The sequence below is a fragment of the Pongo pygmaeus genome, chromosome 8 (assembly GCF_028885625.2).
Source record: "Pongo pygmaeus isolate AG05252 chromosome 8, NHGRI_mPonPyg2-v2.0_pri, whole genome shotgun sequence".
In the NCBI taxonomy this organism is placed as follows: domain Eukaryota; kingdom Metazoa; phylum Chordata; class Mammalia; order Primates; family Hominidae; genus Pongo; species Pongo pygmaeus.
In genome coordinates, this window is record NC_072381.2 from 35966866 (window position 1) to 35992371 (window position 25506).

Here is a 25506-nt window from a genome sequence, read left to right on the forward strand (position 1 = left end):
AAAAAAGAGTAATGAAGGGGTCAGGGGGCTGGAAGGAATTTTCTTTTAGCTCCTCTGTTTTTTAGCCTCTTAAAACAAGCCTGTAATGCAGTCTAACTAAAAGAAAGTAGAAATATGAAGGCATTTTTATTTTAATATAAAAATTTTTTAATTTAAAATTTAAAAAAAGCCTATAGGCTTTTTTTTTTAAAGCTCTTGAAATTTAAAAGTACAATTAAAAAATAAAGAAAGGCATTTTGTTAGCTTTTTATTGAAATACAATAAACTTTCAGTAACACGCACGTATCTTAAGTATACAGCTCAATGTGATTTTACATATGTGCACACTCACGTAACCACCTGTCATGTCAAGATATAGAACATTTCCGGTCATCTGGAAGCTTTGCTCATTGCCCTCTCCCAATCAAGAGCTCCCCAGAGGTAACCACTATCTTGATTCTAACAATATGAATTGGTTTTACCTATTCTTGTACTTTGTATAAATGGAATCAAGTGATATGTATTTTTGTGTGTCCCTCTTACTCTTTTCACTCAACATTATGCATATGAAGTTTATCCATGCTGTTTCATGCAGCTAAAGTTCATTCACTTTATGGGTGGTTTAGTATTCCATTGCATAAATAGACCACAATTTGCTTATCTCTTTTATTTCAGATGAAGAGTTGAGTTGCGTTCACCTTTTAAGCATTATAATATAAGTACAGTTTCAATAAAAATTTCTATGTATGTCTTTTTGTTAGGCATATGAACTCTTTAGGAAAAGCATTTCTTCTCATCAAGTAAGAAATAGTTCCCTTTCTCAATTAAAAAGTAGTCCTTTTTCTGGCTGGGTGCGGTGGCTCACACCTGTAATCCCAACACTTTGGGAGGCCAAGGCAAGTGGATCACATGAGGTCAGGAGATTGAGACCAGCCTGGTCAACATGGTGAAAACCTGTCTTAATTAAAAAAAAAAAAAAAATTTAAAGTAGTCTCTTTCCTTCTCTCTGTCCAGAATCTTGTTAACAACAAAAATGAACACTTTGGGACTCCTCAAGCATGATCACTTTCAGGATGGTGCTGGAGCTAGTTCATCCAAGCTCAGGAGAGCCCATTGTTAAGTTTTCAGGAACCTTGCAAACTGAATGCTAACCACAGACTTTATTAAAAGTAGATTTATATGCATTTCAATTAATTTCAAAAAAATCGAAGAGGAAAGAATACTTCCAAATTCATTATGTGAAGCCAGCGCTATCTTGATGTGGAAGTCAGACAGACACTACAAGAAAAGAAAACTACAGACCAATATTCTTGGTGAATATTGACATAGAAATTCTTAACAAAATACTAGCAAATAGAGTTCAATAGAACAACTAAAATATTATACATGATGACTAAGTAAGATTTATTCCTGGAATGCAAGGATAGTTCAACATATGAAAATCAAACAATGTGATATATGACATTAAAGATGTATGACACTAGCAGAAAACTGTGACTGGGTGTGGTGGCTTACACCTGTAATCCCAACACTTTGGGAAGCTGAGGCAGGCGAATCACTTGAGCACAGGAGTTTGAGTCCAGCCTGGGCAACGTAGCGAGACCCTGTCAAAAAAGAAAAAGAAAAGAAAAGAAAAGAAAACTGCCTTAACATAATAAAGGCCATATATGAGAAGCACACACAACTAACATCATGTTCAATGCTAAAAGACTGAGAACTTTTTCCTTAAGATCAGAAACAAGACAAGGATGCTCACTTTCACCACTTTTATTTAACATAGTGCTGAAAATCCTAGCCAGATCAATTAGGCAAGACAAAAAAAAAATGCATCAAATTGCAAAGGAAGAAATAAAATGATTTATGTTCCCAGACAACATGATCTTTTAGGTAGAAAACCACAAATATTCCACCAAAAACATCTGTTAGAACTAATAAACAGATTCAAAAAAGCTGCAGGATACAATCTCAACATACAAAAATCAGTTGCACTTTTATATACTAACAATGAATAATCCAAAAGGAAATTAAGAAAATAATTGCATTAACAGTAACATCAAAAAATATATATATTGAGGAATAACTTAGCCTAGGAGGTGAAAAATGACACACTGAAAACTACTGCCAGTTACAGTGGCAATCCCAGCACTTTGGGAGGCTGAGGCAGGTGGATTGCTTAAGCCCAGAACTTTGAAACCAGCTGGGCAATTTGGCAAGACTCTGTCTCTACAAAAATAAAAATTAAAAAAGGTAGCCAGACATGGTGGTTTGAGCCTGTAGTCCCAGCTACTCAGGAGGCTGAGGTGGGAGGATCACTTGAGCCTATGAAGTTGAGGCTACAGTGAGCCATGATTACACCACTGCACTCCAGCTACCTGGGCAACAGAGCAAAACCCAGTCTCAAAAAAGAAAAGAAAACTACAAAACATTGCCAAAAGAAATTAAAGAAGACACAAATAAATGGAAAGATATACTGTGTTTGTGGGTTAAAAGGTGTAATATTGCTAAGATGTTGATATTAACCAAAGCAGTCTATAGATTTAATACAATTCCTTTCAAATCTCAAGAGCATTTTTTGCAGAAATAGAAAAACCCATTCTAAACTTCAGACACCAGGGTTCCTGAATAGCTAAAGCAATCTTGAAAAAGAACAATGTTGAGGCCAGGCGCAGTAGCTCACACCTGTAATTGCAGTGGTTCATTCCTGTAATTGCAGCACTTTGGGAGGCCAAGGTGGGCAGATCACCTGAGGTCACGAGTATGAGACCAGCCTGCCCAACATGGTGAAAGCCCGTCTCTACTAAAAATACAAAGATTAGCAGGGTGTGGTGGTGCACGCCTGTAATCCCAGCTACTCGGGAGGCTGAGGCAGGAGAATTGCTTGAACCCAGGAGGCGGAGGCTGCAGTGAGCCAAGATTGTACCACTGCACTCCAGCCTGGACGACAGAGCAAGACTCCATCAAAAAAAAAAAGAGAGAGAATAAATAAATAAATAAATAAATAAATAAATAAATAAATAAATCTCATCTCTACCAAAAATAAAAAATAAATAAATAAAAATAAAAATAAAAAAAGTAGCCGGGCGTGGTGGTGGGTGCCTGTAATCCCAGCTACTCGGGAGGCTGAGGCAGGAGAATCACTTGAACCTGAAAGGCGGAGGTTGCAGTGAGCCAAGATCGCACCACTGCACTCCAGCCTGAGTAACAGAGTGAGACCTGGCAAAAAAAAAAAAAAACCAAAAAAAAAACAAAGTTGGAAGTCTCACACTTTCTAATTCTAAAATTTATTACAAACCCACAGTGATCAAAACAGTATAGTCCAGCCTGGGCAACATGGCAAAACCCTATCTACAAAAGATACAAAAATCAGCCAGGCATGGTGGCGCACACCTGTAGTCTCAGCTACTCAGGAGGCTGAGGAAGGATCATGTGAGCCCAGGAGGTTGAGGCTGCAGTGAGCCAAGATTGAGTCACTGTATTCCAGCCTGGGCAACAGAGTGAGATGGTGTTTCAAAAAACAAAAACAAACTGTGGAGTATTGGCATACAGACAGACATATAGACTAACGGAATGGAATAGAGAGCCCAGAAGTGCTCATTTTGGCAGCACACATACTAAAATTGGAAAGATACAGAGAAGATTAGCATGGCCCCTGTGCAAGGATGACAAGAAAAATGAAAAATTATTTTAAAAAATTAAAAGAATACAGGGTCCAGAAATAAACTCTCATACATATAGTCCAATAGTTTTTAAATTAGGGTCCCAAGACTAGTCAGTGGAGAAATGAGTCTTTTCAACAAATGATTTTAGGAAAACTAGATATCTGCACGCAAATGAGTGAAACTGGACCCTTACACTATATACAAAAATTAACTCTAAATGAATCCAAGACCTAAATGTAAGACCTAAAATGATAAAACTCTTTTTTTTTCTTTTTCTTTCTTGCCTTTTTTTTTTTTTTTTTTTTTTTTTAGAGATGGGGTCTCACTATGTTGCCCAGGCTGGTCTTAAATTCCTGGGATCAGGCCATCCTCTCGCCTCAGCCTCCCAGAGTGCTGGGATTACAACTGTGAGCCACTGTACCTGGCCTATACAACTCTTAAAAGAAAACATAGGGAAAGCACTTCATGACAATGGATTTGGCAATGATCTCTTGGATATGGCACCAAAAGCACAGACAACAAAAAATATAGATAAATTGGACTACATCAAAATTTAAAACTTCTTTTTTTCTTTTTTTGAGATGGAGTCTCACTCTGTCGCCTAGGTTGGAATGCAGTGGTGCAATCTCGGCTCACTGCAACCTCCACCTCCCGGGTTCAAGTGATTCTCCTACCTCAGCCTCCTGAGTAGCTGGGATTACAGGTGTGTGCTACCATGCCCGGCTAATTTTTTTATTTTTAGTGGAGACGAGGTTTCACCATGTTGACCAGTCTTGTCTTGAACTCCTAAGATCAGGTGATCCACCTGCCTTGGCCTCCCAAAGTGCTGGCATTACAGGCATGAGCCACTGTGCCTGGCCAGATTTTTTGAAAATATAGTGGACACCATGTAACTAACACAGAAAAATTCTAAAGGAAATAAAGATGCTGAATTTCCAGATTTCTTTATAGGAGATTAAATGAAAAAATCAACATCCTATTATAGTTGCTGGAAAACAGATGATGGGTTTTGTTAGAAGAAAATGCCCTTGAACTTGAACCAAGGTAGTTGTACATAAGCCGCCTCTGTGTATCTGCCTTCAGTACTCAGAATTTATTGCCCTCAAGCTGAAGAATGTTAGGCTGGAGATGGCACTTTATTTATTTATTCATTTTGAGACGGAGTCTCACTCTGTCGCCCAGGCTGGAGTGCAATGGCATGATCTTGACTCATTGCAACCACTGCCTCACAGGTTCAAGAGATTCTCCTGCCTCAGCCTCCCAAGTAGCTGGGATTACAGGTGCCTGCCACTACGCCTGGCTAATTTTTTGTATTTTTAGTAGAAACAGGGTTTTGCCATGTTGGCCAGGCTGGTCTCGAACTCCTGACCTCGTGATCCACCTGCCTTGGCCTCCCGAAGTGCTGAGATTACAGGCGTGAGCCACTGTGCCCAGCTGAGATGACACTTTTGACAGTAAACAGATAAGCAGCTGGATCCTACTCAACCAGAGCTATAACCAAAAAATCTTCCTAACAGTGAATGACATCACAGCAACAACAGCCTTTCTAGGAATTTTCCAATTCTGTGTTTTAGATTTTAGAGGCCCTAGGCAAAATAGTGAGAAAATTATCCTCAGAGAGCACCCCCACCACCATACACCATAAGCTCTTCTCCCCCAAAACAAGCTGTGTGTGTCTCCATTTCAGCACTTCATATGGGAGTCTATGCACCTAAGCCTCTCCTGTTCTGTCAGGAAGTAGGTGTTCCTGGTCCCTTCCCTGCTTCTCAAGGTGACAGCCAGCAAATGCCATCACTGAATCTAGACTAACACAAATTGTGTAAAAATATGGCCTCCTTTGGCCACATACTTACATACTGGCATTTGTATTTTTCTATTATTATTTTTATTTATTTATTTATTATTACTTTTTTTTGAGATGGCGTCTCACTCTTGTCACCCAGGCTGGAGTGCAGTGGCGTGATCTCAGCTCACTGCAACCTCTACCTTCCAGGCTCAAGCGATTCTCCTGCTTCAGCCTTCCAAGTAGCTGAGATTACAGGCACCCACCACCACGCCCGGCTGATTTTTGTATTTTAGTAGAAACGAGGTTTCACCATGTTGGCCAGGCTGGTCTTGAACTCCTGACCTCAGGTGATCTGCCCACTTCGGCCTCCCAAAGTGCTGGGATTACAGGCGTAAGCCACCATGCCTGGCCCATACTAGCATTTTAAAGCACCTTCTCCAGTGTCACTAACAAACCCTAGAGAAATACAGTTGATCCTTGAACAACACGGGTTTGGATTGCAGGGGTCCACTTACATGCAGATTTTTTTTCAATAAAAGTTGCACTAAGTGCGCCTGCCTCTCTTGCCTCAACTCCCACTCCCTCCACAACTTCTGCCTCTGCTACAGCTGGGACAGCAAGACCAACCCCTCCATTTCTTCCTCCTCCCCCTCAGCCTACGCAACATGAGGATGATGAGGATAAAGACCTTTACAATGATCCACTTTCACTTCAGGAATAATAAATACATTTTATCTTCTTTATGATTTTCTCAATAAGCTTTTCTTTTCTCTAGCTTACTTTATTGTATAAACATAGTATAGAATACTTACACTAAACATGGGTAATTGACAGTTCATGTTACAGGTAAGGCGTCTGGTCAACAGTAGGCTATCAGTAGTTAAGGTTTTGGGGAGTCAGCACTACAGGAGTTGCCAACTCAGCCCTCATGTTGCTCAAGGGCCAACTGTACTTTTTTTATTTATTTTATTTTTTTAGAGACAGTGTCTCGTGCTGTAGCCCAGGCTGGACTGCAGAGGTGCAATCACAGCTCAAGCAGCCTCAACCTCCTGGGCTCAAGCAATCCTCCTGCCTCAGCCTTCTGATTAGCTGGGACCATAGGCGCGCACCACCATGCCCGGCTTTTTTTATTTTTATTTTTGGTGGGGTCTCCCTATGTTGCCCAGGTTGGTCTCAAACTCCTGGGCTCAATATATCCTTCTGCCTCGGCCTCCCAAAGTGCTGGAATTGTAGATGTGAGCCACCACATTGAGCCCAACTGTATCTCTCTCTTTTTTTTTTTTTTTTTTTTTTGAAACAGAGTCTTGCTCTGTCACCCAGGCTGGAGTGCAGTGGCATGATCTCAGCTCACTGCAACCTCCACTTCCCGGGTTCAAGTAATTCTCCTGCCTCAGCCTCCCAGGTAGCTGGAATTACAGGCGCACGCCACCACACCCAGCTAATTTTTGTATTCTTGGTAGAGATGGGGTTTCACCATATTGGCCGGGCTGGTCTTGAACTCCTGACCTCAGGTGATCCACCCACCTCAGCCTCTCAAAGTGCTGGGATTACGTGCTGGCGTGAGCCACTGAGCCTGGCCCTAACTGCATCTCTAACGGTGGAACTCCCAACATTTGATGGGGATGTGAGTTAGGGACTGGGAGCAGAGAGATTTTGCCCTCCTCAAAACTGGGCAGCTGCCTCCTCCACCAGTGTTGAACCCCAGGGCAGTTCTGCTCTGACAAAGGCTGGAAGGCTCGACTGAGGGGGAGAGAGATCTGGAGAAGGGAGAGAGGGCACCTGCTTTTCCATTTTTGGCTGGGATTCAGTTGAAACAGTCTAGCCAGCCAAAGGGGCATTTGCTATTCCAATAGCTCCTTGGAGAATCCCAGACAGAGAGCAGCCCCTTCTAAATACTTGATCCGCCATTCCTGTGTGGGAAGTAGACAGCGAGAGTGCTATGTCTGGGAGGAATGCAATTTCCCTAAGCACATTCTCTGAGCAAAGTTTTCAAGTTTCATAGATTTGCAGTTTCCCCACATTGCAGGAACAAAGTGGTGGTGGCCCTGACTGTCATATTCTTGATCAATGGGCAGAACAATGGGGCAGTTCCTGCTGGCCTGTGTGGATTGTTAGTACGTGCATGGCACCCAGTGGTTCCAGCCTCAAGTAACCCAGCCCTTTGTCAGCTGCATATTGATAAGGCAGCAGAGAGCAAAGCCAGACATTTTCCCACTTTGGCCCATAAAGACACTGCCCGTGCAGTGGTCGTCTATGTTCTTAGCAGCCTGCAGCAGTAGAGTAAATTCTCCTCAGTAATGTTCTCAGCCAACTCTTTTCCTGGACTCATTTTTTCTTTGGTCCCTGCGCAGTTTTAGTCCCTGGAACATCTCATTTTAAAATGCATGAGGCAGGGCATGGTGGCTTGTTCCTGTAATCCTACTACTTTGGGAAGCCGAGGCGGGAGGATCACCTGAAGTCAGGAGTTCGAGACCAGCCTGGCCCACATGGCAAAACCCCGTCTCTACCAAAAACACAAAAATTAGCCGAGTGTGGTGGTGGGCACCTATAATCCCAGCTACTTCGGAGGCTGAGGCAGGAGAATGGCTTGAATCCAGCAGGTGGAGATTGCAGTGAGCCAAGATGGCGCCACTGCACTCCAGCCTGGGCAACAGAGAGAGACTCTGTCTCAAAACAAAACAAACAAAAAACCAAAATACATGAACACCCAGTGCAATGACCCATTCATCTTAAAAATATCCAACTGAGGAACAATGTAAATCTGTTATCTTCATTTTACAACTGAGGAGACAGACAGAAAGAAGGATGGTAATGATGACCATGATGCGGAACAGCAAAACCCCCTTCACGGCTCCCAGAGAGGGCAGGTGCAGCCATAGGTGTCCTCGGTAAACAGGCTCCGCCTCTGTCCCCATACACTCATCAGCCTCCACTTGCTTCCAGGCACCCTCCTGAACATACTCACCCTTTTAATTTATTTACTTATTTTATTTATTTATTTAATTTTTTTTTTTTGAGATGGAGTTTCTACTCTGTCGCCCAGGCTGGAGTGCAATGGCCTGATCTCAGCTCACCGCAACCTCTGCCTCCTGGGTTCAAGCTATTCACCTGCCTCAGCCTCCTGAGTAGCTGGGATTACAGACATGCGCCACCACGCCCGGCTAATTTTGTATTTTTAGTAAAGACAGGGTTTCACTATGTTGATCAGGCTGGTCTCGGACTCCTGATCTCAGATGATCCGCCCACCTCAGCCTCCCAAAGTACTGGGATTACAGGCATGAGCCACCATGCCTGCCCTTTATTTACTTATTTTAAAATTTATTTATGTATTTTAGGCCAGACGCGGTAGCTGAGTTTAGGCCAGTTTGCGAGGAGCAAACTGTGGCATGTGAAACTGAAATGCAGAAAGGCAGAGAAGGGAACCAGGTGTGCAAGGCCGGAGCTCAAATCTGGGGTCTTGGGGATGTCTATTATTTGGGTCTTGATGGCTGATGGCATCTGAAGGTGAGGATGCAGAGGAAGTCAGCTGGGAGGAGAGGGTGCTACGAGAAGAGAAGGCCTTCACCTGACCTCTGAGAGGAAGCTACCAAGGAGTGGCCAGAAAGACAAGAGGTGCAGCCAGGGAAATGCAGGGGACACCATCAGGAGGGAGGAGGAGAGGTAAGCAAGGAGGGGATGCAGCTGCCAAGTGACGCTGAAAGGTTGTTTAAGAGGAGACTGGGCCAGGCACGGTGGCTCACACCTGTAATCCCAGCACTTTGGGAGGCCAAGGAAGGAGGATGGCTTGAGCCCAGGAGTTCAAGATCAGCCTGGCCAACATAGTGAGACCCTGTCTCTACAAAAATTACAAAAATTAGCTGGATATGGTGACACATGCCTGTAGTCCCAGCTACTTGGGAGGCTGGAGTGGGAGAATTACTTGAGCCCAGAAGGCAGAGGTTGCAGTGAGCCGAGATCACACCACTGCACTCCAGCCTGGGAGACAGAGGAAGACCCTGTCTCAATGAAAAAAAAAAAAAAGAGGAGACTGGAAAAGTGTCCATTCCATTTGGGGCCGGGGCCATGGAGTGGAGATCCCACTCTGGAGGGGGAAATGGAGACAGCGACCTCCTGAGAAGTTTGTCTCTAAGGGGAAGTAGAGGCAGGGCTGAGGAGGGAAGGAGGTCTTTAAATGATGGGAGATAACACAATGGAGTTTGGATCTTCACAGGGACTTCTCAGAGGTGTGCGCAAGCCTAGGCTAAGGGCTTGGCATATCTGGGAATGCTGGTCTCACCCCCACCCTGTCATTCACGTGATGTGTGAGACCCTGGGGACGGGGATGGAATCCAGTTCAAGAGCCATGCTGCGGGGGTTTGGGGATCTAACAGACGCTCTGGTCACCAAGATGATGGTCTCACATTTGGCTGTCACTTCCTCTCACCTCCTGCCCTGTCAACTGCTAAGCACCGTCAATGCCATTATCAACATATCTTGTTGAAGACCCATTCCCTTTCCCAGTGGCCTGTCATCCTCTCGTGCCCAGGCGATGTGACAGCCTGTGAGGGTCTCCCGACCTCAGAGCTCACCCCCCGCAGCTGTTCTCCCTGCACCTAAAGCTCAGCTCTGATGTGCACCAGGACACTGACATAATGCACAGCCACTGGACTGAGTTTCTCAATTTGCAGAAGCGATGCAATCCTTTTACAGAAACCGTGAGTCTTAAGGTTCACCAATTTTTTTTTTTTTTTTTTTTTTTTTTTTTTGAGGTGGAGTCTTGCTCTGTCACCCAGGCTGGAGTGCAGTGGCATGATCTCGGCTCACTGCAAGCTCCGCCTCTTGGGTTCATGCCATTCTCCTGCCTCAGCCTCCCAAATAGCTGTGATTACAGGCACCCACCTCCATGCCCAGCTAATTTCTGTATTTTTAGTAGAGATGGGGTTTCACCATATTGGCTAGGCTGGTCTCAAATGATCCACCCACCTTGGCCTCCCAAAGTGTTAAGATTACAGGCCTGAGCTGCTGAATCTGGTCGGAAGCTGGTAACCTTTTATTTTGTTTTTTGTTTTTTAACAACTTACTAGTTGAACTTAAAACATGACAGAATCCCTTGAGTCCAAGAGTTCAAGGCTGCAGTGAGCTATGATCTCACCATTGCACTACAGCCTGGGTGACAGAGACCCCCAACTCTAAAAGAAAAAAGAAAATCAATTTAGCCCATTAGGAAAAATATATCTCACAAGAATCGTGACTTTTTATATGATGTCAAATGGAAAATGGGCTTCTTACAAAAAATTATTATAATATCTGTTTTGAGAAAAAGATATTCTGAAGTCTATTATTGAAAACTTCCAGAGAATATCTGAATTTTTTCCATTTTGCCAACTTCCTTTTCTTTAAGCAAAACAACTAGATCTTTCCCCTTGCACAGTACATCTGTTTCTCATTCTGCCCTTTCTTCCTTCCTTCCTTTCTCTTTCTTTCTTTCTTCTTTCTTTCCTTCTTTCTTTCTTTCTTTCTTCTTTCTTTCCTTCTTTCTTTCTTTCTTTTTCTTTCTCTCTCTCCTTCCTTCCTTCCTTTCCCTCCCTCCCTCCCTTCCTTCCTGCCTGCCTGTCTGCCTCTCTCTCACTCGCTTCCTTTTTTTCTTTCTTTCTTTCTTTCTTTTTCAGAGACAGGGCAGGCCTGGTGCCACGCACTGTAGTCCTAGCTAATCAGGAGGTTGAGGCAGGAGGATTGCTTGAGCCTGGGAGTTCAAGGCTGCAGTGAGCAATAATTGAGCGACTGCACTCCAGCCTGGATGACAGTGGAGAAACTTGATAAACACTACCCCACGCAGAAGATCGAGGAGAGCATCAGCAGTGAGAACTCATGCTCATAGTACATGGAACCACACTTTCCCTTCCTCTCAAAAACCTCAAACCCAATTGAATCATGAGGAAAACAGGCAAATCTTAATAGAGCAGCATTCTGCAAACACATGAGCAACACTCCTGAAAACCAACAAAGATTGGAGCCAGGCACGGTGGCCTGTCCCTGTAATCCCATCTACTCAGGAGGCTGAGGCAGGAAAATCACTTGAACTTGGGAGGCAGAGGTTGCAGTGAGCTAAGATCATGCCACTGCACTTCATCCTGGGTGACAGAGTGAGACTCTGTCAAAAAGAAGAAAGAAGAAAAGAGAAGAAAAGAAGAAAAAGAAAGAAAAGAAAAAGAAAGAAGGAAGGAAGGAAGGAAATTAGGTGATCACATAAAGAATTTCTTTCTTTCGATAGGGTCTCAATCTGTCACCCAGGCTGGAGTGCAGTGGTGTGATCATGGCTCACTGCATCCTTGATCTCCCAGGCTCAAACAATCCTCCCTACTCAGCCTACTGAGTAGCTGGAACTATAGATGCACGCCACCATGCCTGGTTTTGTAGAAACAAGGTCTCCCTATGTTACCCAGGCTGGTCTCAAACTCCTAGGCTCAAGCGATCCTCCTGCCTCAGTCTCCCAAAGTGCTGGGATTTCAAGCATGAGCTACTGTACCCAGCATGATTTTCTTTTCTTTCTTTCTTTCTTTCTTTCTTTCTTTTTTTTTTTTTGAGATGGAGTTTCACTCTCTCACCCAGGCTGGAGTGCAATGGTGCGATCTTGACCCACTGCAACCTCCGCCTTCCGGATTCAAGTGATTCTCCTGGCTCCGCCTCCCAAGTAGCTGCGATTACAGGCACATGCCACCACACCCAGCTAATTTTTGTAGTTTTTAGTAGAGATGGGGTTTCACCATGTTGGCCAGGCTAGTCTCGAACTCCTGTCCTCAGGTGATCCACCCGCCTCGGCCTCCCAATGTGCTGGGATTACAGGTGTGAGCCACCATGCCCCGCAAAAAGTACTATTTCTGAAAATAATTTTTTGTTAGACATTTAGGCGTCACAAGTGCAGATTTCTTAACATGCATATATTGCACTGTGGTAAAGTCTGGGCTTCTAGTGAGCCCATCACCTGAATAGTGAACGTTGTACCCATGCATAATATTTCAACCCTAAGCTCTTCTTACTTTCCCACCTTTTGAGTCTCCAATGTCTGTTATTCTACTCATGGGTACCCATGGTCCAGCTCTCACTAATGAGAACATGCAATATTTGACTTTGTGTTTCTGAGTCATTTCACTGAATAATGGCCTCTAGTTCCATCCATCTTGCTACAAAAGACATGATTTCATTATTTTTTATGCCTGAGTAGTATTCTGTGACATGGGCCAGGTGCAGTGGCTCACACCCGTAGTCCCAGCACTTTGGGAGGCTGAGGTGGGCAGATCACCCGAGGTTGGGAGTTTGAGACCAGCCTGGCCAACATGGAGAAACCCGTCTCCACTAAAAATGCAAAATATTAGCTGGGCGTGGTGGTGCATGCCTGTAATCCCAGCTACTCGGGAGGCTGAGGCAGGAGAATCGCTTGAACCGGAGAGGTGGAGGTTGCAGTGAGCCGAGATTGGGCCACTGTACTCCAGCCTGGGTAACAGAGTGAGACTCTGTCTCAAAAAAAAAAAAACCTAAAAAACTTTTTTTTCTTTTTTTAAAAAATAGAGATGAAGTCTGTGTTGCTCAGGCTGGTCTCTAACTCCCGGACTCTCTCGCAGCACATGCTGAAGTGCAGTGGCATGACCTCAGCTCACTGCAACCTCCGCCTCCCAGGTTTAAGCAATTCTCCTGCCTCAGCCTACCAAGTAACTCAGATTACAGGTGCCCGCCACCATGCCCAGCTAATTTTTTGTATTTTTAGTAGAGACAAAGTTTCACCATGTTGGCCAGGCTGGTCTTGAACTCCTGATCTCAGGTGATCCACCCGCCTCTGCCTCCTAAAGTGCTGGGATTACAGGCATGAGCCACTGCGCCTGGCCTCATTCTTATGTTTTCAGTTTTCTTGCTGCTGGTGCAGAATGACATCAGGCATCAACAGCTGAACTGCAGCCTGAATTCCCATCTCTGCTGGCTCTCCTGTCCTAAAGCCTAACATCCCTGAGGGCCTTCTGGCAACCTGAACGTGGTGGAGCTGTGGCGTCCTTCTCCCTGATTTTTATTGCAAAGCAGCAAGTAAGACACAGTCAGTAATTACCTCCCGGGTAATTGCACAACTTTTGTGTTGTGCCTCGCAAGCCTGGTCTCCAGCCACTTACATACGTGCAGAATGGAGAGTCTACGTGATGGGATCTGCCACCCCAAAGGGCATGATTGGAAGATAACCGGCTGGGTTGTGCCAGAGTTTTGTTTTGTGATCTCCAAAGGACACAGCCTTCAGAGAGTTAGAACCAAAAGATCTTAAAAGGCCTTGATATTTGCATAACAAACACTGTTTATTTGTCTTAAATGTTTGGAATAAGTCTGTAGATAGAACACACCAGATTATTATTGTGCTTCTAGAGAAGAAACACATGGAAGTTAATTATGACTATGTAAAATTAAAAGTACCCTGCTGAAAGGTGACAGGGAGGGTGAGGGAGGTAGAGAGAGGTGGAGCCTGGAGCTGTTGCTTTTCATGAAGACTTTCTGTGGAATTTGGATTAAATAATAATAATAATAATAATAATAGACGGCTGGGTGCAGTGGCTCATGCCTGTAATCCCAGCACTTTCGGAGGCTGAGGCGGGATGAGGTCAGAAGTTTGAGACCAGCCTGGTCAACTTGGTGAAACCCCATTTCTACTAAAAAAAAAAAAAATTAGCTGGGCGTGATGGTGCGTGACCATAATCCCAGCTACTTGGGAGGCTGAGGCAGAAGAATCGCTTGAACCTGGGAGGTGGAGGTTGCAGTGAGCCAAGATTACGCCATTGTACACTCCAGCCTGGGCAACAAGAGTGAAACTCCGTCTCAAAAAAAAAAAAGTAGAGACAAGGTCTTGCTCTATCCGCCAGGCTGGAGTGCAGTGGCATGATCATAGCTCACTGTAACCTTGAGATCCTGGGTTCAAGCCATCCTCCTGCTTCAGGCTCCCGAGTAGCTGAGACTACAGGGATGTGCCATCACATGTAGCTAATTTTTTTTTGCAGAGATGGAGTCTCACTATGTCGTCCATCCTGGTCTTTAATTCCTGGCCTCGAGCAATTGTCCCGCCTCAACCTCCCAAAGCGCTAGGATTACAAGGATGAGCCACCCACCACACCTGGCCTGCCTGTTTGGAATTTTTTTTTTTTTTTTTGAGATGGAGTCTCGCTCTGTTGCCCAGGCTGGAGTGCAGTGGCACGATCTCGGCTCACTGCAACCTCTGTCTCCCGGGCTCAAGCAGCCTCCCAAGTAGCTGGGATTACAGGTGTCTGCCACCACACCCAGCTAATTTTTGCATTTTTAGTAGGAACAGGGTTTCACCATCTTGGCCAGGCTGGTCTTGAACTCCTGACCTCTTGATCCATCCGCCTCGGCCTCCCAAAGTGCTGGGATTACAGGCGTGAGCCACCACGTCCAGCCAAGCTGTCTGGCTTTTTAAAACCAGGTGCATGTAGCAATTTTGTCACAATTTTGACAAAATTAAGCGATATACTAAAAGATATTAAACAATTCATTTACACGCACCCACAGTCATATAGCATTAAAGAGAAAGCAACCTTTGGAGTCTGGGGACTGTATTCAAGGTGCTCTGTAAACATCCATTATATTCTGCTCTTATTCCTTTGCTGCCATTGAAGCTTGAAGTCACACCAGTTACTTAGCAGTCTGTTTGAGAACGTGTTCAGAAATGAGCAGAGACATTCATCAAGAGAAGCACATTTGACAGGGTGAGCTGGAGTCCATCAGACTTTACAACCAAGGGCTGACAGGAGCTGAGCCCAAAGACTGGCCTCTCCAGAACCATCTTTCCACCAAGGGAGAGGCTGGGAGGCAGCGTGGATTTGTCACACAGGCGCATTGTATTTTCTGGCCTTAAAGGAAGAAGCCAGCTGGGCGCGGTGGCTCATGCCTGTAATCCCAGCACTTTGGGAGGCCAAGGCGGGCAGATCACCTGAAGCCAGGAGTTCGAGGCCAGCCTGGCTAACATGGTGAAACCCTGTCTTTACTAAAAACAAAAATTAGCTGGGCGTGGTGGCAGGTGCCTGCCTGTAATCCCAGCTACTTGGAGGCTGAGGCACAAGAATCACCTGAACCCAGGAGACGGAGGTTGCAGTGAGCCGAGATTGTGCCACTGCACTCAAGACTCTGTGTCAAAAAAAAAAAAAAAAAAAAAAAAAGGGAAGAAGCTGGGGTTAATTTCTGGGCTGGAGCAAGTAGATGCATGGCAGGTGCGGACTGGGCCAGTCAAGGATACCCCTCGCCAAAGGTCAGGCAGCCCACTGGCTCTTCCATCCTCTTTGTCAAAAAGAGTATTTTTTTGTGATCTTCTAGAATTTTAGATGTATTCTGCAGAAGGCTCTTCCTGAAGGAGAGGATTCTGAAGCAAAAACTGTCCACGGTCTCTGCAGGGGATATTAGAACATGGTGTTCTAATAACAGTCCTTGGCTGCAGCCCGAGAGCTGTCAGGCTTCCTTCTGGGGGTCAGGGTGCAGTTGGCGGGAAGATGAAGCCAGCTTGGAACCGGAATGCTTTCTACAGGCATCCTGGGAACGTGCTCTCAGCAGGCCACCCCGGGCACTGGGGACGCATGGAACCGCTGCTTTTCTGGGTTGTTTCCTTTTTCTACAGGTGAGTCCCAAGAAGACCACCGAGGCTGTCAGAATCCCACAGACTTTTTCTCCAAGGGATAGTCAATCCCAAATGAATAGAAACTTCCCATGTTCCCACAGAAGGCTTTTTTTTTTTTTTTTTTTTTTAATTCTTAGATTTTATTTTGTAGAGACAGGGTCTTGCTATGTTGCCCAGGCTGGTCTTGAACTCCTAGTCTCAAAATGTCCTCCCACTTTGGTGTCCCAAAGTGCTGGGATTACAGGCATGAGCCACCACACCTGGCCCATAGAAATCTTTTTAGTTAGCAGGTGGAAGGGAACAGGCTTAATTCTTTCCAAATAAACCCAAGTGTTCCAACTAATTTGTTTTAAAAAGCATCCTTTAATACGCCCAAACTTTACTTTTTTAAAATACTGCTATAATGTCGTTTTCCTTAAGGTTTATAAACACAGCATTCAAGAAGTTTCTTTTCCTTGTAGGATTTTGTCTACAATAAAGAGCATGCTGCTCGGGGTGATCATGTGGTTCAAACTGCCTGGATTCAGCCAGCTGTGGGGCAAATTAAAAGAGAGATGATACTTTTCAGAGTAAAAATCGGCCGGGCGCGGTGGCTCACACCTGTAATCCCAGCACTTTGGGAGGCCGAGGTGAGTGAATCACAAGGTCAGGAGTTCAAGACCAGCCTGGCCAATATGGTGAAACCCCATTTCTACTAAAAATACAAAAATTAGCCAGGCGTGGTGGCATGCATTTGTAGTCCCAGCTACTCAGGAGGCTGAGGCAGAAGAATTGCTTGAACCTGGGAGGCAGAGGTTGCAGTGAGCCAAGATCACATCACTGCACTCCAGCCTGGGTGACAGAGCAAGACTGCATCTCAAAAAAAAAAAAAAAGAAAGTCTTGGCCGGGCACGGTGGCTCATGCCTGTAATCCTAGCACTTTGGAAGGCTGAGGCGGGTGGATCACCCGAGGTCAAGAGCTTGAGATAAGCCTGGCCAACATGATGAAACCCCATCTCTACTAATAATACAAAAATTAGCCAGGCGTGGTGGCACACACCTGTAATCCCAGCTACTTGGGAGGCTGAGGCAGTAGAATTGCTTGAATCCAGGAGGCAGAGGTTGCAGTGAGCCGAGATCACAACACTACACTCCAGCCTGGGTGACAGAGTGAGACTCCATCTCAAAAAAAAAAAAAAAAAGAGTAAAAGTCTTTATTTAAAGACAGTTACGTGGGCCAGGGTGGATGTTCACACCTGTAATCCAAACGCTTTGGGCGGGATTGGGGCCAGGAGTCCAAAATCAGCCTGGGCAACAATGAGACTCTGTCTCTACTAAAAAAGAAAAAAGGAAAAAATTAGGTGGGCACAGAGGCACATGCCTGTAGTCCCAGCTACTCAGGAGGCTGAGTGGGGAGGATCACTTGAGCCTGGGAGGTCGAGGCTGCAGTGAGCTGTAATCATGCCACTGCACTTCAGGCAACAGAGTGAGACCCTATCTCTATAAAAATAAAATATAATAAAGACAGTAATGGTAAACCAATATTTTTTTAAATGCTTCATTTCAAAATACTGTGCTTTCTAAATAAAATCAAAAGAAATGGATGTTTATCCATTCGTTCAACATATATTTATGGGGCACTGCTCTGTGGAAGACACTGTTTTCAGCCTGGAGTACAGTTATGAATACATAGAAGCTGGGTGCGGTGGCTCATGCCTGGGATCCCAGCACTTTGAGAGGCCAAGGTGGGCAGATTGCTTGAGTCCAGGAGTTTGAGTCCAGCCTGGGCCACGCAGTGAGACCCCATCTCTACAAAAAATTTTAGAAGTAGCCTGGTGTGGTGGATTGTGTCTGTAGTCCCAGTTACTTGGGAGGCTGATGCAGGAGAATGGTGTGAACCCAGGAGGTTGAAGCTGCAGTCAGCTATGATGGTGCCACTGCACTCCAGCCTGGGCGACAGAGCAAGACTGAAAAAAAACCAGAGAGAGGGAGAGAGAGAAAGAGAGAGAACAATCTCTGCCCTCCTTGAACCAAGGCTTTCACCTTCTAGTGGCAGAAGACAGGTAGGAAATAAACAAACAAGCAAACCACAATATTAGATGGCATCAGTGCTATGGGAAAGAACAAGACAGGGAAAGGAGAGGAAGCCTGTGTGGGCATGCGTTTGTGTGTGTGTGTGTGTGTGTGTGTGTGTGTGTGTGTGTGATGGTGAGGTGGGATGGAGGGGCTGCAGTTCCAAGTAGGGGGTAGTCAGATAAGGTTTTGCTGAGGACAACATTTGAGCCCAGATAGAAGCGACACAGCTACGTGCAAATCTGGGTATGAAACAGCTGGAAGGCCAGCATGACAGGAGTGGAGTGAGGGAGTTGGAGTTGGAGGTGGTTGGGGAAGCAGAGGGGGTGGGGAAAGCAGGATCGCGCTGGGGGAGGGGAGCACAGACAAATCCTACCAGGCCCTGTAGGCCATTTCCCAAAGAGGATGACTTTTCTCTGGGTAAGATGGGGTGTTCTAACACAAAAGTGACACACCATCTTTTTTTTTTTTCTTTGAGATGGAGTTTCACTCTTAGTGCCCAGGCTGGAGTGCAATGGTGTGATCTCGGCTCACCGCAACCTCCACCTCCCGGGTTCAAGCAATTCTCCTGCCTCAGCCTTCCAAGTAGCTGTGATTACAGGCATGCGCCACCATGCCCCGCTAATTTTGTATTTTTAGCAATAGATGGTTTCTCCATGTCGGTCAAGCTGGTCTTGTACTCCTGACCTCAGGTGATCCGCCTGCCTTGGCTTCCCAAAGTGTTGGGATTACAGGTGTGAGCCACCGTGCCCAGCCAACACACCATCTGTTTTAGCATTAAAAGCACTGTTCTGGGCCAGGCTCTGTGGCTTGCACCTATAATCCCAACACTTTGGGAGGCTGAGGCAGGGAGATCGCTTGAACCCAAGAGTTTGAGATCAGCCTGGGCAACATAGGGAGACGCTGCCTCTACAAAAATAGAAATTTAAAAAATCAGCAGGTGTAGTGTTGTGTGCCTGTAGTCCTAGCTACTCAGGAGGCTGGGGTGGGAGGATCACTTGAGCCTAGGAGGTTGAGGCTGCAGTGAGCCAGGATCATGTTATTGCATGCTAGCCTCAGCAACAGAGCAAGACCCGGTCTTAAAAAAAAAAAAAAAAATGCTGGCTGAGCGCGGTGGCTCACACCTGTAATCCCAGCACTTTGGGAGCCTGAGGCAGGCGGATCACAAGGTCAGGGGATCAGGGCCATCCTGGCTAACACGGTGAAACCCCATCTCTATTAAAAACACAAAAAATTAGCCGGGCGTGGTGGCGGGCACCTGTAGTCCCAGCTACTCGGGAGGCTGAGACAAGAGAATTGGTTGAACCCGGGAGGCGGAGGTTGCAGTTAGCACCAAGATTACGCCACCGCGCTCCAGACTGGGCAACAGCGCAAGACTCCATCTCAAAAATAAAATAAAATTAAAATTAAAAAAAGCACTGCTCTGCTCTGCTGCTGTTTTGATAATAGAGCAGTCTTGAGAGTGTAGAATCCAAAGCTGGGAGTTGAGCTAGGAGGTGTTTGCTGTAATCCAAGAAAGACCACAGCAGCCTGAATCATGTTGGTGATAAGTAGTAGAAAAAATCTGAATGAATGTAGACTTGACAGGATTTAAACGTAAGATGTGAAAGAAAAAGAAGATTCAGGGACGATCCTACATTTTGGGCCCTGGCAATGTGGAAAAAAAAAAACAAGATCTCGGGACCCTGAACTGGCTATGCCAAAGGGAAAGTTAAGCTTGGGAAGTGAGTCATGCAAAAACTGCCTTCCTTTTGTCCCCGAACAGATAGCAATAGTAAGATGTAATTTTACATGCTTACTTTATCTTATGCAAAATGTAGATTTACTGAGCATGAGATGAATGCATAATTGCCATTTCCTCTGCTCCCTCTTTTCACGTGTAAAATGTAGATTCACTGAGCACTAATCAAAGCCTCAAAAGAATGTAAGTGACTACTTGCCTCATTACCTATCCTCCATCCATCCACATTTTTCCTTCTTTTTTTTTTTTTTTGTTTTTTCTGAGACGGGATCTCGCTCTTGTCTCCCAGGCTGGAGTGCAGTGGCGCCATCTAGGCTCACTGCAACCTCCGCCTCCCAGGTTCAAGTGATTCTCCTGCCTCAGCCTCATGAGTAGGTGGGATTACAGGTGTCCAACACCATGCCCAGCTAATTTTTGTACTTTTAGTAGAGATGGGATTTCAAGACCAGCCTGGTCTCGAACTCCTGACCTCAGGTGATCCACCTGCCTTGGCATCCCAAAGTGCTGGAATTACACGCATGAGCCACCACGTCTGGCCTCTTTTTTCTTTTTTAAAAACAAAGTCTCATTATGTCACCCAGGCTGGGGTTGGAGTGCAGTGGCGCAATCATAGCTCACTGTAACCTCAAACTCCTGGGCTCAAGCCATCCTCCGATCTCTGCCTCCCACATAGCTGAAACCACAGGCACACGCCACCATGTCCAGCTAATTTTAAAATTTTTTATAGAGACGGGCTGTTGCTATGTTGCCCAGGCTGGTCTCAAATTCCTGGGCTCAAGCAATTCACCTGCCTTAGCCTCCTCAGGTGGTGGGATGTGAGGCATGAGCTACCACATCTGCCTGCCCCACTTTTTTTCCTTCCCTCCTTCTCCTCCTGCTCACTCCTTCCCATTTAAATATTTAAGTGCTTAAAACCTCTTTGGAAAAAGCACGGATCACAGATGCTCCTGTGACTTGTGTTTTTTCTCAAGCATATCCTCAACCTTGGCAAAATAAACCTCCAATTGATTGAGATCTGCTTCAGTTACTTTTTTATTTATAGCAACTATTTTAGTGAGCTCAGGCTGCCATAACAAAATATGGTGACTGGATGGTTTAAACAACACAAATTTATTTCTCACAGTTCTGGAGGCTGGGAAGTCCAAGACCAAGGTGCCAGGATAGTCTGTTTGTGGTGAGGACTCTCTTCCTGGTTTGCAGACAGCCACCTTCTCCCCTGTGTCCTCACATGGTGGAGGGAGAGCTCTGGTGTCTCTCCTTTTTTTATAAAGACACCAGTTCTATTGGATCAGGGCTGTATCCTTATGACTTTGTTTAACCTTAATCACCTCCCTACAGGCCCTATCTCCAATATGGTCAAATGAGGGGTCAGGGATTCAACATATAAATTTGGGATGGGAGACATAATTTAGTCCATAGCAGCAACTGAAAGGATGGACTTGCCATTTACGGAAATGAGAGGTCGGGTGAGAAGCGAGTTTTGAAAGAAAGAGCAAAAGGTCCATGTCGGACATGTTAGGCTTGAGATATCTGTTCATCAAGCCAGTTGGTTATAAAGTTTGGAATTAAAGGGACAGGTCTTGGCTAGAGGTATGAAATTGGGAGGCATCAGCCCATTGGTGGCCAGGATACTAGATTAGATAATCAGAAGTGGAGAGGACCCACAGCACCCTGACAGGCAGAGTTTGGGGTGAGGAGGACAGGACAAGAGACATAAAAGGAGCAGCCAGGGACATAGGAAGAAACGTAAGAGTATGCAGTGTCCCTGCAGCCAAATGAAGATAATTATGTAGGGAAGAGGGAGTGATCAACTGTGCCAAGGACCCCAGAGAGGTTAAGGAAGAGGAGGACTAGGAATTGAGTCTTGGATGTAGCCCCATGATGGCCACTGGGGATTTTTTTTTTTTTTTTGACAGAGTCTTGCTGTGTTGCCCAGGCTGGAGTGCAGTGGTATGACCTCGGCTCACTGCAGCCTCCGCCTTCCGGGTTCAAGCAATTCTCCTGCCTCAGCCTTCCAAGTGCTGGGATTAGAGGTGCCCACCACCATGCTCGGCTAATTTTTTGTATTTTTAGTAGAGACAGGGTTTTACCATGTTGGCTAGGCTGGTCTTGAACTCCTGACCTCAGGTGATCCACCCACCTTGGCCTCCCAAAGCACTGAGATTACAGGTGCGAGCCACCACGTCCAGCCTTTTTTCTTTTCTTTTTTTCTTTTTCTTTTTTTTTTTTTTTTTTTTTGAGACAGAATCTTGCTCTGTCATCCAGGCTGGAGTGCAGTGGCATAATCTCAGCTTACTGCCCCCACTGCCCAGATTAAAGCGATTCTCCTGCCTCAGCCTCCCGAACAGCTGGGATTACAGGCACCCGCCACCACACTCAGCTAATTTTTGTATTTTTAGTAGAGACGGGGTTTCACTATGTTGGCCAGGCTTGTCTCAAACTCCTGACCTCAGGTGATCCACCCACCTTGGCCTCCCAAAGTGTCCCACCCATCTGAGCCCTCACCATTGTACGCTCTTCCCTGGGTTTTGTGAAGCAGGGAAACTGAATTTAGTCTTTCCCATAGAATCTTATATCATTTACATCTTGCTTCTGATATAAAACTTCAGTTGTAAAATTTTCACTAAATGCCAGAAAATGTTTTCTTTTAAGGGACCTGTCTTTCATTCAGGGAAAGCATTTTCAAACTCTTCGGCAGACGACTTGAAAGGAGCTTCCTATGTCTGACTTCAGAGGCACTCCCAGCCAGGCGCAGCCCTGCCCTGGGCACAGACTCACTGCCTGTCCTCACAGAGGCCCTTTCCTTCCGCACCAAGGGCACCTGTTCTGAAGCTAACCCTGCTGAAGGCTGGGGAACAGTCACAGGTGTCGTAAGTCAGCATCCAGGAAAACAAGAGTCTGAGAGGAGAAAGGGCATGTAGGAAATGGAACCAGTCATTCTACTGTCTTTGACTTGGTACCTTTTCCTCTCTCTCTACTCCCATCTTTTGTCTTTTGTGGTTTGTGATACTTTTCTCTTTGTCTCTCTGGAGGCCAAGTTGACTAAAATCATGAAATGGGGCTGGTCACATTGGCTCACGCCTGTAATCCCAGTGCTTTGGGAGACTGAGGTGGAACGACTGCTTGAGCCCAGGAGTTCGAAACTGCGATCATGCCATTGCACTCCAGCCAGGGTGACAGAGCCAGGTCCTGTCTCAAAAAAAAAAGATAAAGAAAAAAATTCAATCTAGTCCAAGTTCCTTTCGCATAATAAACGGGGACTCTTGGGGCCCGGGGAGGTTATCTCACTTCCTCAGTCACTGAGCCCGCTCGTGGGAGAACCGGGTCTAGATCCAGGCTCCTGCCTTCACAGCTTTATCTGATGCCCCAAACCTGAATAAACTCAGCAGGGAGCGGTGGGCTGGTTCTTGAGGGGCTCAGAGGTCACTGCATAGGTCTGGGGTCACTCCAATGCCAGAAGCGGCCTGCACCCTCAGCTCACTCAGGGGAACACTTGTGCCATTTATTTTATTTTATGTATTTATTTTTGGAGTGAGGCCTTCCTTTGGGTGATATTTATTAGTAGCACAATTTATCCCGTGTCTACTGCATTGCATGATCTCAAGTGCTTTGCCTAGAGTTTCTCAGTTTTCACCCAAGCTCTGCAAAACTCTATCAGTTCTATTTGACACAGCAGGAAGTGTTAAGCAACAAGGTCAAGATCACACATTAGTGAGCAGGGAGGCTAAGAATGGAGCCTGGACCTGTCTCATTCCAAGCCTGCGATGGTTCCGTACAGACGCAGGCTCCACAAATTCGCACTCTCTCAAGACTGAGTGTAGACAGTGGCCAGTGCAAATGCACTCATCTCCCTGGAAAGCATGTATAACCGTGTATAACCACACGACTTGTTTCAACCAGTCATCACAGCCTCTTCCCAGTGAGAAAACTCACTTGGAAATGCAAATTAAGATGGGAAAGTTACTTATTGAACATAAAGACAGAACAAAGGAAACCCCATATCCTTAGAGGAACCTATTATCAAAGCGATAGCCTAATGAGACAGCAGCCTCCCTTGTAGGGCCGGCTCCCACCCCTGCCTAGCCGGTGGGAGGAGGTGTGTCAGCCTGCCCCAGTGACCACTCTGACACCGCGCATCACTGGAGCCACCTGGCAAGCTCTTACCCTGACTCTGTCCTTTGTGACCACATTTTCACAGCTGTGATTCAGTCTCCCTTCCCCAGTTACATTTCACAGGAGTCACAACTCAGGGCTCATTTTGTGGTGGGTACATTTTAATTGGTCGCTTTTTTTTGTTGTTTTGACAGAGTCTTGCTCTGTCACCCAGGGTATTGTGCAATGGCGCAATCTGGACTCACTGCAACCTCCAAAGAAACCACTTCTTAATGGAATCTAGGGATGGTCCCTGCACATCTCCAGACAATAGTTAGGCAGCATTGCCTCTGAGAAAAGATTAGCTTTCTAAATCTCATTTACTGTAAATGCATTCAAGTACATGTCAAAGACTTTGGACCTTGCTTGACTGGAATCCCATAGCCAACAGGAAATCCAATTTCTGTAGGTCTGTAGTAGCCACTGTTTACTATTGACACCCAGAGTTTTTGTTTGTCTCTTTTGTTTGCTTTCAATGATAGCATGTGCTTCTGTCACAACAAACAGCATTTAAGGGAAGACGCTCTCCTCCCAACCTTGACATCTGATCCTCAGTTACATATTGACATTTAGTTATTTTCAAATAAAGTGACAAACTGTATTCCAAAAAGTGATTATGTGCCTCCAGGTCTACCACAGACTTTTTTTTTTTTTTTTTTTGAGACGGAGTTTCACTCTTGTTGCCCAGGCTGGAGTGCAATGGTGCGATCTTGGCTCACTGCAACATCCATCTCCCTAGTTCAAGCTATTCTCCTGCCTCGGCCCCCCAAGTAGCTGAGATTACATGCATGTACCACCACGCCCTGCTAATTTCGTATTTTTAGTAGAGACGGAGTTTCTCCATGTTGGTCAGGCTGGTCTCGAACTCCTGACCTTAGGTGATCTGCCCACCTCGGCCTCCCAAAGTGCTGGAATTACAGGTGTGAGCCACTGTGCCTGGCCCTACAGACATTTTTTTAGATGTTAAACTTCATGCTTACTTCGGCAACACATTTATTAAAATTGCAATGATACAGAGATTAGCACGGCTCCTGAGCAAGGATGACACGCAATATAAAATTCAAATGGAAAAAATGTTTAAGTTAATTCCATTTCTTATCTAAGCCTTCATTCTTCCTCTCATCCAGCTCTTGGCCCTAAGGTCTCCGTGAACCTGGAGAGGAGGCAAATCTCAAATCCATTTGGCATCCTGACAGTAGATCTGACAAAGGATTTAGTATCAAATGTAATTGAACTAATGGGCAAAATTCTGGTTTTTGATTAAGTTAGGATATTAGGATCTGGAGTTGCATTGTCTGATATAATAGGATGGATGAAAAGAGTCAAACTCTGTAAAATATTTGAAGAGATTTGTTCTGAACCAAATATGAGTGACCATGGCCCAACACACAGTCACGGGAGATCAAGAGAACATGCACCCAACTTGGTCGGGCTACAGTTTGGTTTCACATTTTAGGGAGACATCACAAAACATCAATCAATACATGTAAGATGTACATTGGTTTAA

At 45.4% G+C, this 25506-nt stretch overlaps 2 non-coding genes across 2 annotated transcripts; both read left to right on the top strand.

Annotated features, from left to right (window-relative positions):
* Nucleotides 1-3566: 3566 nt before the first annotated feature.
* LOC129007065 (U6 spliceosomal RNA) lies at nucleotides 3567-3673 on the top strand. The gene has a single exon (XR_008492227.1). It is a non-coding gene; the product is annotated as a U6 spliceosomal RNA (small nuclear RNA).
* A 21300-nt stretch (nucleotides 3674-24973) lies between these two features.
* LOC129006973 (U6 spliceosomal RNA) lies at nucleotides 24974-25078 on the top strand. Its single transcript, XR_008492159.1, has one exon. It is a non-coding gene; the product is annotated as a U6 spliceosomal RNA (small nuclear RNA).
* The last annotated feature ends 428 nt before the right edge of the window (nucleotides 25079-25506 follow it).